We start from the raw sequence: 11,570 nt of genomic DNA on the forward strand, positions 1-11,570 counted from the left end.
TGAAAAAATTCTTCTTATCCTATAGTGTGTGTGCTGCTGGGAGGAGGAGTGTGAGAGGCAGCTGGCCATGGCTGGGAATGGCCACCCTGCCAAGGAGCACCCTGATAAGGATGGAAATCCCAGTGTAACACTTCCCTTTGTTATCAGAGGGAAAGAAACACTTAAAAACATTGTTTTTCCCAGGGGAAAGCAGCACCAACAGAGCAATGACTTTTTTTCTTTAGCTTGTTCTCTGTTGACTCTGTTGACACCAGCATGGCCATTCAGGCTGAGCATTCCCTGCCACTTCACCCATCTCTGTGGGTGCTCTGAGTTCAATCAGCTCCTGGTTTAGTGCATACCCTTCCTTGTTCAGGGCTGCAGGTGTGGTGTTCAGCAAAAGGAAAGCCAGGGTGAGTTTTCAGGGAATCCAGGTAGCAAATGATGCGCTCACAGCCCACCAGCTTGCTCGGTACTTTTGGTACTTCTTGTAAATGGCTTTTATTAACCTCGTGATTCCAAATGGCCCAGCTTCCAAACTCCTCTGCAGGGCCTGGCTCTGTTCTGCATTACAACATGCCCAGAGGGAAGCACTGGAGCAATTCAGGGAGACAAAATGAGCTTAGAATCCATGGAATCTGCTCAGGATCTTGAGGCTGTCATCCCAACTCATGCAGCACGCTGACAGCTGCACGTGGCACACAGCTTGCAGATGCCCCATCCCAGCAGGGCGACAGAGTGGGACTGAGCATCCAGTGCTGGGTGCTGCTGTGTATTGCTTTGTGCCACAGCAGGGCTCTGGTGGCCTTGTGACACAGTATTCTCGTGGGAATTCACAGTGATTTCTCGCACAGTGACCAGTGGGTGCTATATTTGTCCTGGTGCTGACACATCTTTAAATAGCAGAGGTTACACTCCAAGTTCCCCATTTAAAGGGCTCACCACCATCGCTTTCACTGAGTGCAGCTCTTCCAGAGCCATCTGAAAAGGAGCAGAGCCTCCTTGAGCACCGCTTTAATCCCACCAATGCTGTTCTGAACAGGAATCATTGCCAGTCGCTCCCTTTCTGTTGAGTTTTTGTTATACCTATTCTGTAAGCATTTTTCCTTTCCTTTTTTTTTTCTTTCTCTTCCCTTCCCAAACCACCTCCTCCCATCTCCCGGATCCTTCTGAGCTGCCCTCAAGTTGCTCATCTCCATTCTCATTGCAGCCTGCTGGTTCAAGCTGCCCTCGCTGCCTCACCTCGGATCAGTGCCTGATTTCCAGCCATCCCCTGAGAAGCATGACCTCACCTTTTTGGCTAGGGTGCCCTGCTCCAGCACTGCTGGGACATCTGTTTGCAATGTGAGGGATAGAAAACCATTGCCTCCTTTCTTTTGTTTCCATCACCTTGGTTCTTTGCACTCAGACTCAGCTCCTGCTAATTTGTCATGCTGATGGCTGCACCTCTGAGCCCAGGAGTGCTTTCAAGCTGCCCCAACTGAGTGAGGCCAGCCCAGCCTTTTGCTTCCCAATCTCTTTCTAATGTGATTTTAGTTATTCTTTTAACTATGCTGTCTTTCAATGAGGGCTGTGTTGGCAAATGGCCGTTCAATCTAAGCTTTCTGCAGCACCAAAAAAGTGCCAGGCATGGGAAATGAGCCAGAGGAGAGGCCCTTCTGGGTGGAAAGCGGTGACTGCAGCAGCTCTACAACTGTTTACAGTAATGGTCCTTTGTTTGGAGAAGGAGAGAAAGATTCTCCTCCTGATGACGGGAGAAAACTTATCCAGTGCATGGGGTGACCGCTGGGGTTGGGCTGGGTTGGGTTGCATGAGGGTGGAGTGAGAGTGAACTTCAAGGTTCTGCTTTCCTCATCCTCTGAGCCCTCAGGGGCAGCAGAGCTCTCTGTGTGTTGGCTGTGTGCTTCAAGCTGTGCAGGAGGGAGGTATGCAACCCCTGCAGCTCACCTCCTGGAGAGAGAAGGGATAAGGAGCCCAAATGGCGCTGGCTGCATTTGGAGAACGCTGGAGAACGTGGAGCTGTGGAAAGCACCCCAGCTTCTCACCACTGCAGAAGCTTTGCTCTCCTGTTGGTGACCCTCCTTGTTTTAGTTGTGCCATGAACACGTGTATGACAGTCACTCTGTCTTTGCAATGTCAGAGTTAAACTTTCCCCTTATTTTAGCAGAACACATGGTTTTGCTTAGCACTGGCTGAGGAATTACAAGCCGTATGTCTTGAATATGTATCTGCCAAGGTAAGTAATCTCTGCTGTGAACTTGAACAATCAAAGCTCGGGGTTATTTGTTTTCCTATGTATAGATTAGCCAGCTGCACGTCTCCAACACTGGTGGGTGTTTTTGCTGAGCACACCCCCATGGCTGCACTGAGCCATCACTGGGAGGGGACCTGGGAGCCCTGCAAAGCACAGTGAGCCATGGCTATTGCAATTTCCATCATCAGGTCCTTGCAGAAAGAATATCAGGTACAACAGGAGCTCTTCAGTAAGTAATGAGTCAAGGTATCCCTTTAAAGCTGCTGTCATGGCTGCGTGGGCACAGGCAGCATTTTGGGACCGTTTTGTTGGTTTGCACAAGCTGCTTTTGCAAAGAAATTTCATTTTGCACTCTTTGGCACTTAGGATTTACCTCTTATCTTGTGGTTTAAACATAGGTAGGTGTGAATAGAGCAGTAGAGTCAATCCAGACTGCACAAGGAGTGAGGAAACACACTGTTTTGGTTGTCTGCACAATTTTTGCACCAGGAAGAACAGCACTTTCCCCATAAGATGCTGCTCTGCATAGGGCACAGAATGATAAGCAGCAGGTTGCAGGGCTTGCGTCTTTGTAAAGAGTTTATCTATCTCAGGGGCTTTACTTATTGCCTGCTTTCAAAGGATTCTTCAGTGCCAAATGGATTCCTGGGTATGGTTGGGAGAAAATATCAGAATGGGATTTGGAAGCTATCCATCATAATGTGCCTTTATAGCACAGAGCAAAAGAGATTTGAAACGTGGGGGCTAGCTGATAGCAGGCTGCATTAAACACCCATTTGTTTTGGTCCTGGAGCTGTTTGTGTGCACGAAGCACTGCAGGATCTCTTTTCTCCCTGGAGCCGGGCCCTGAAGGATGGCATCAGCTTGGCTGGAAAACCTCCACCTGTGCTCCTGGCAGGGCTTGCATGCAGCCATCCTTTGCTGCTGGAGCCACAGGTGGAGCAGCAGCAGGCACAGAGCCTGCCAGGGCTGGAGCTCAGCAGAAATGCATCCAGAGAGCAAAGCTCGGTGCTCTGAGTGGCACAGGCAGTGGGATGCAGGCTGCTCTGTGCTCAGTCTGCATCCCCCCTCTGCAGGGAGGTGTGAGGTCAGGAAGGAAGGAAAGTGTCTGCTCCCTCCTGCCCCAGGGAGCAGCTTGCAGGGAAGGAGCAGGAGGAAACAGGGATTGCTGCAGGGATCACCATCCGGCTCTCCAGCAGCACTGCTGCCCCACACCAGCACAGATAATGCAAAAAACCCATCATCAAAGGGACACAGAGACAGTGAAATCTGCTCAGCACAGCTCCCAGGGCTGTGACCTGTGTGTGAGCTTTGCTCAGCTAGGGACAGGCAGGAACCTGGCTCTGCCTGCCACGTCCTGAGGGTTTTGTTAGGTCCACGGAGCGCTCAGCACTGCTCTGATTCATTTGGGGTTCTTGTTGCTAATGTACCTGGGAGGATTTCCTGAGCTGCATCTATTCTGAGCCCTCTGAGCCGCAGCACTGAGGTGTCTCAGCAGGACCTGAGCACAGCGAGCCCTGTGTCAGCCCCCAGGCTCCAAAATAGCCCCGACCCCGGGGATGAAAGGAGCCCACAGCACATCCACAAAGCATTGCAGTGGAGCACAGGGACCTGGTGGCCAATGCCACCATGAATGTGCTGCTTGTGGAGGCGGACGTGCTGCTCACACAGGCGCTGAGGCTGTGCCGTCAATGAGATCTTGTTCAGGCTCTGCTTCTTCGGTCCTCATTGAACGTGGAAGCTGCTGTGAATTTGATACCTCCAGATTCAAACTCCATTACGGAGCACAGAGGGGGGAAGAGAACTCGCTGAGCTGGATTTTCAGGTACACTCAGCCCTTCTCACCAGTTTTTTCTCCTTTTTGCTGGCTCTCCATATTAGAGAAAGCAGAGAGCTTGGCACAGCTTTAAAGTCCCCTATCAGCATGTCAGCCCCCAGCAGCTCTGTGGGTCACTGGGGGGGAAATAACCCACAGCTGCAGTGTGCCATAGAGGCAGCCCCTCTGCCATGGACGGCAGGGAGATGTCATTCACAAGGGGGGTTTTGTACAGAACAGAAGTCTGGTGTGAGAGCTGCAGGGCACTTCTCTGCCCATTGGGTTTCCCAGACCCCAGCACCCACAGCTCAGCACTGGGATGCTCAGCTCTGCCAGAAGGGCAGCAGCACTGCTCTGGTGTCTGAGCAGTTCTTTAGGGAGGTTCTAATTAGCGGGCAGGCGTCCTGTTAGGTCAGGACAATTATATTGACTTTTTCCATTTTCCAGGGGAGCCAATTAAGCTGCTGGCTGTGGGGCTGAGCTGCTGCCTCTCCGTGAACCTGGTGGAAAGCTGAGAGAGATTTTTCCTAAAGCTGAGCAAACTGGGCTTCTGGAAGGGCAGCTGGAGCCACGAGCAGGCAGGTAGAAATGAAAAGAATTAGAGACATAGCCTGAGTGTGGCATGCAATGCTGTAAGCTTGGAGGACACTCAACATTGTTTTATGGCCCTGAGATGACTGTAGAGGCAGCCTGGGGATGCTTGCAGTGTTCTATCTCACACGGACCTGGAACTGCACAGAGTGAACAGCAAGGTGTGAGGCACAGGCTGGGGCTTCAGCACAGCAATAGGCACAGCAGTGCCTGTGGGTGGCTCAGATTCATCTCTGACACCATAGGTTTTCCATACTAATAATAATTAATCTGTGCACTGCCTGCTACCTGGCTGGGGTGGCCACTGCCTCAGCACTCTGTGTGTCAGAGCAGAGGAGATGCAGCTAGAGCAAAGATGCTCTCTCTGCCCATTTTTGGGCCCTGGCTGTAGGGCACACACAAGACAGTGCGCACTGTAGCAACACAGAATGAAGTCCTGATGGATCACGAGGTGAAGTCCAAACCCCATTGAACGGGTTCTGGGCATCAAATCAGGCTCCCATAATGGCCTCAGCCATCGCCTGGCTCTGCTCTGTCAAGTTACACTGCACAATAAAACCATATAGGAAAAGAGCAAATGGACACTGCCAGGTTTATTTTTGTTTGCCTGGTGTTTTTTTTTTTTTAGCTCAGTGTTGAGGAAAGGCTTCGGTAGGAAGCAGTAATGTTATTCATCTGGCTGTAAGAACTGCTGGGTTGGGTGTCTGTTGCCATGCTTGATACCTTGCAGCTGCTCAGGGTTAGTTAATTATCTGCTTAGAAGAGGAATTCATATTTTCACAGGGTGACTGGAAGGCGGATGGAAACGTGCAAGAGAGCAGAAACACAAATGTTTGGGCAGAGCTGGAAAACGCTTCCCACAGCCGACCACGCAGCTGCAGCTCATGCCAAATGCTGTTTGCTTTCTGGGTGATGGATTTGTCATAAGGGCTAAGTTGCTGGGATAGCTCAAAGTGAGCACGGCCACGGCTGGTGCAGAGCTGGGTGCTGGGGGAGCAGCGTTACACTCAGTGTTGGTGCGATCTCAGGACACCGCCGCCATCCCTGCGCTGGCACTGGGGAGGGTTGTGCCCAATGATGGGGACGTGCCCTTGGTTCCCCCATCTCAGTGATGGCATTGCAGGGTTGCTCCATGTGAGGGCGGTCGGAGCCATGCTGGAGCCCTGTTCAGTGGGACAATGGGCAGCTCTGGGTGCAGCACTCGAGGTCTTCCTGCAGGCTTCCTGAGGGCTGCCCTCGCCCCGTCTGCAGCCCTGGGACACGCAGCCCAGCCATGCAGTCACAGTGCAGATGGGAGCAGGTCCACTGCTGGTGCTGGGGAGGGACGGAGAGCCCAAGCCTGGAGAGGGAACAACATCCTTCTCCCATTCCCCCATCAGCAGGTTGGCACTGAGGGCTGATCACGTGCTCATGTTGGAATTTAAAGAATATCTTTGCTCGTGTTTGTTGAAAAGCACAAAATGAAACCTTGCCTTGTTCAGTCTCTCCCTTCCTTTCAGCTTTTTCAGCTAATAATAGGCACATGTAAGCGATTAACGTAACCTTGTGTGACTTCCCTAGTGTTTGTGCAATCCTCAACATGTGCTTTATCTTCTGGGCACCAAGTGAAAGCATTTGGCACTTCTCACAGAGCAGCTTTGCCATCCCTCTGGGACGCTGAGCAGCCTCTATAGCAGCCCCTATAGCAGCCCCCCATGCTCCCCACACCCAGAGAGGATCACTTACTTTATTTTGATCAAAAACGCTTTTTAAATTTAATCATTTAATTTTCAAGGTAGTTGTTTACTTTACCTGTGCTATGTGGTTTCAAGTCCTCTGTTCCCTTCTTCGTTGCTAACAGAGATGTTGGGCAGCTGTGGGCTGTCTGGACAGGTCCTGTCTCCATCCCGTTCTTCTGACCCCCACATCTTTGCCCTTGTCTGGGTGGAGCAATGCCAGATGCCAAAGCTGAGGTTAGAGGGAAAAATGAACTACAATCTCAGAAAATACTTATTAACCATTCAATAGTTGGGTCTTGGTGCCCCATTTGCTCCAGCTGGGAAGCAGTTCCTAAAGGAGCCCAACTGTTTTGAAGGCACATTACTGACATTGTGAACTATGTACCACACCCAACAAGTTAAAGAACAACACAAGTAATGCAGAGCAATGGGCATTGGGATTTACAGCTTGGCTGGTTACACAGGTTGTGGATGAGCTGCTCTCTGCTTCATGCCTGGGATTATTTTCCATGCAGTCTGGGGGAGGTGGAGAAATAAAAGCAGGTTTATGCTGTCCGCAAGAAGAGGGGTGATGCTGTGCTGCAGTAGCAGTGAGGATAATATTGATCCTGCTGGAGCTCCTGCAGATGGAGCAGAAATGCCATCGTGTGTGAGGGCAGGTAGAGGAAGACGCACCACGATTTGAGCTATTTGGTTTATCTTTGTTTGTGGCTTGGGACTGGGAGTCTGGAAGTGTTTTGGCATTTCCTAAATGCCTCTGATAAGCGGGGTAGGAGCCCCTCTTGGGAACCAGGGAAGGTCTGCTGGGAATGGGAAAAGCCACGGCCAGGGCTGCGTGCATGGGCTGAGCTGAGCAGCCCTGTGCTGGCAGAGCCAGGATGCTTGTGGCTGTGTTTCTGATGTCCCTGCTTCTAGGACATGAGTAATCAGCTCATAGGCCATAAAAAAGCAGATAAGCTCTAACAGAGGTTAAAACACAGAGGGCCCTGTTATCTCTGGCTGGCCTCTGTCATCTCCCCCTGCTCTGAGCTCTCCCAGGAACCTCATTTCTCTGCAGTTTGACCCAAAGCACATCTGTGTGCCACTTCCCTGCAGCTGCTGTGTGAGTTCACATCCGCTGGGAGACATGGGGCAATGGGGCATTGCATGGGAAAAAGGAGCCATGGAGCATCTCAGCATCCCAGGGCACCCCTTGGGGCTGTAGGGACAAATAGGGTCTCTCCAACCAGAAAGCAGCTCTTCCTGTCTGTTGGACCACAAAACCCATGCTTGAGACACAGCACAACACCTGGAGCTTCCAGGGAGAGGAGCTGCAGTGCTGCAGCAGCACATCTGTGCATGGAAGCATTGCATCTCATGAATCCAAACCCTGCCCAGCAGCAGTGCAGGACCTGGGCACCCTCCTTGCTCCAAGCAGCACTCAGTGCTATGGAGTGAAGTAACTGGTCAATTTAATTAATTGTCACACATACGAGGTACCACAAAATGATTTGAAGGCAAAGGGTCAAGCTGGTTTCCCTTTCTTTTACATTTAAACCCGTTCTCATTGTGTGCAGAGCTTATCTGGGATAAAGCGTTTCACTGTCAACACGCACAGCACCACATTCAGCCAGGAAACGTCTTTTTGTCCTTTGTGTTCCGTTGCTTCTCTCTTTTTTTTTTCCTTAAACTTTAAATGGATCCTCCTCTAAATCTCAAGGTCACTGTTGAATATTTGGAATAGTTGGTCGGATGCCAAAGTATTTTCATTGCTGGCGTTTCTCTCCTTGGAGAATTATTGCAGACAATGAAATGTGGCTTCTTCTACATTTGTGTCGGGGAGGACCCCCCCCAAGGCAAGCAGTTGTGTAACCTGGACCTTGGCTTGAGTTTTGTACTGCCTTGAGTGGGACAAAGAGTTTCATGGTGTGTTTGATTGCCAAAACTCTGGCTGCAGTGTCGCAGAGGTCCCATTTCGGGGCTCTGTAAGGAATTGTCACACATGGCACAGTGGAGCCCACTGCAGGAATTGGTTGGCTGCTTGGTGGTTTGGATCGAGCATCTGAATGGGCCCCCACCTTCCTGTATCACAGAGTCATAGAATCACAGAACGGCCTGGGCTGGAAGGGACCTCAAGGATCTGAATCTCAGCCCCCTGCCACACGCAGGGCCACCAACCTCCACATTTCATAGCAGCCCAGGCTGCCCAGGGCCCCATCCAACCTGGCCTTGAACACCTCCAGGGATGGACGGGGCATCACAGCCTCTCTGGGCAGCTGTTCCAGCACCTCACTGCTCTCATAGTACAGAACTTCCCCCTGACATCCAACCTCAATCTTCCCTCCCCCAACTCCAAACCATTTCTCCTTGTCCTGCAGGTATCTACCCTTCCAAAGAGTTGACTTTGCCATTTGGTGGTATGTTTTTGGAATTTCACAGCAGAACAAACCAGTGAAGCTCTGTCTGTGATGCTCTCCAAAGACACCCAATGACCGCTGTGTTGTTTGCCTCACCCTGAGCTTTATTTGCCCCAAGGAAGACATTACTTCCTTCTGTGTGAACAAACCTGTGCTCAAAGTGTGTTCATTTTCATTTCCTTCCAGACCACAACTTTCAGTCCTGCCCTGGGGCGATGCTGACACGCGGTGCCTGCAGGGCACTGTGGGGTGGAGCTGTGCATCTCCTCTCCTCTCTCCCATCCCCACGGCTCCCTTCCACCTTGGGACCCTCCACGATCTCCCACTGCCAGCACTGTGGTTTGTTTGTGCATTCCCTTCTCTATTCCTAATGAAAATCCAAGCAAGCTGCAATGGGAACAAGCCCAGCCCATGGAGGGGGGAAGAGCTCTGGCAGAGTGGGGTTGCTTGAACCTTTGTGTGCAAGTAATGCGGAGTGGATGGTGAGGTTTGCAGTCACAGTAAAACTCACTCGGGGCCATCCTTAGAGCATCACCTGCTCGTCACCCTGTGCATGGCTACACACAGCCCCAGGATGGTGGCATCCCCAGCCCTGAAACCCAGCTGCCATCAGCAGAGGTGCTGTTATTTTGTTACCATCTCTTTTCTGGCCCACTCACTATTTTCTTGACACAGTTGCCTCCAACATCTGCTTCTCGTCTCTGCTCTCTGGCTGTGGATGCATTCAGAAATGCCTTTCTTCTTTCAGCTGCTTGATGTGTCTCTTGTCTTGTCAACAAAACTCGCAGCTAACTGAATTAAAAAATAATTGTCAAAGTGGCTATTGCATATTTTACCCACAAGTAATTCAATTCAGCTTCCTTGTCATGAAACATGGGGAAAAACAGCCAGGCAAGCCTGAAACTGCTCAGGAGTCCAGAGCTAAGCTGAGCTTGTCCTGCAAGTTGAACTGAGAGCTTCTCTCTCCTTTCTACCAAGCAGCTTTAGCAACTTTCCCAGTCTCAGGTTCTGTGCAGGATGCTCAGGACCCGACCTGGGGCTCAGCATCACAGCCCAGGATCTGTGCCCAGCGGGCATCCAGGTGACAGCAGCTCCTGGTAAGAGGCTGTTCTGAATGTCACAGCTGTCCCAATGTCAGCTGTGTCTGATTCTTTGACTTGTGTCATCTGTTGGCACAAAAACTCTCCGTTTTGTGCTCCAGCTCTGCCTGCAGCCGCCCTCGCTTCTCTCCTCCCCCATAAGCACAGGCTTGCTGCTTTTGGATAACAGAGGCTGCAGCTCTGAGGCATTGCTGAAAAAGCAAAAACAACTTCTGACCTCAGCAAGGAGCAGCGTTTTGCCTGAGCTGGAGGTCAGCAGCTCCACGATCTGCACGGCACTGCCTCCTGCCTCTGATATCCCTGCAGCCTCCTCAGAGAAAAGCCCTTTTTCTTCTCCAAATGTCTCAATCCATGTGACATTTTTCCTATTCCATGTTATTTATATCTTGGACAGAGCTTGCCCTTAGGATAACATCTCTCCCTGGTGCAGTGTTTCCATATTGCTGTGTCTGAACCTCTCTTGCATCTTGTTTCAGCCACCTAACAGCACATCTGTGCTTTCTCATATAAAATAACAACACTGAGCCCCACAGCTGGGGGTATCCCAAAGCATCCCCCACCCTTCCAGCCCCACCAGAGATCCCAGATGCCCCACAGATGATCTTCAGTGGTCTTTTCCAACCTCCATGAAGGGTTCTAGGATTGTATGATTCAAAATGGCTTTACAAGGAGGAAAATGCAGAGTGTGGGCTGGGTGGGGTCTGTGGGGCAGCACCAGACGTCCCAATCCCAGGGCTGGGGTCTGCCAGGGCCGCATCTGTGCTTTGCTTCAGTAGACACAGGAAAATCTAATTTGTTGCTGCATGTTTGCAGGTCTGAAAATGTAAACTGCACTGAAGTATTTGCTTATAGCATGACCTCTGAACCCGAGGCTTGCTCTCTGCTCTGGGGTGAATTCCAGCTAACCACTGTGCTGCTGTGTTTACAAGAAAAATGCATGTTTTCTGCATTCTCAGGGCCACAGCTTGTCTCATTAACAATGTTCTTTGGGAAAAGAAGGCGAGCCAGCCCCGCTGCCCTGCCAAAGCTGTCAGATATTCCTCTTCTTCTCCTTCAAGAAAGAAAGAAAAGAAAAAGGAGCTGCAGAACAGGCAGGCAGGCAGCTCTTGTGAAGGATGCTGGCTCCCCACTGTGGCAACGAGTGTGAGCTTACTGCTGTGTGTGGCGCATCCCAGCTGGGGTGCGATGGATGGCAGTGGGGTGCAGCACCCAGCCCTCACCCTGCAGGAGCTGCATGGGGTGAATTGTGCCTCCTGCAAAGCAAGCACTTCCCTACGGCCCTGCAAACAGAGTGCTTTGTGCCCGGCGTTGGGTCACAGCCACACTGAGCTCCATCCTCGAGGGAAAGCCAAAAACAATGTGTGTGTGAAATCAAAACATTGCAGATGCTTCTTATTGGCGCTGCTGACATCGAAAAGAGAAACAGATGCTTCTGGTCTGGCTGTCTGTCCGGCCTGATTTTAGGGGAGGAAATAAAGTAAGAATTGAGCTGTGCAGTCCGTCACATCTCTGGTGTTGGGTGTTGTAAATCCTGGGTGTGTGGCTGTGGCAGATGCCAGCCGTCAGGGAGCACCGTGGGCTGAGGAAATAGCGTTGCCCAGCAGAGGGCCCCTGGCGTTGGCTTTATGGTCAGGGAAGGTAAAAGTGGAGCGAGGCATTAAGCAGAGATTCTGGCTGTCTGACTGAGAAATGCCTGGAGAAAGAGGGTCTGAAAAG

Source organism: Lagopus leucura, unplaced genomic scaffold (assembly GCF_019238085.1).
Source record: "Lagopus leucura isolate 7727_CA_CO unplaced genomic scaffold, USGS_WTPT01 Super-Scaffold_100057, whole genome shotgun sequence".
NCBI lineage: Eukaryota > Metazoa > Chordata > Aves > Galliformes > Phasianidae > Lagopus > Lagopus leucura.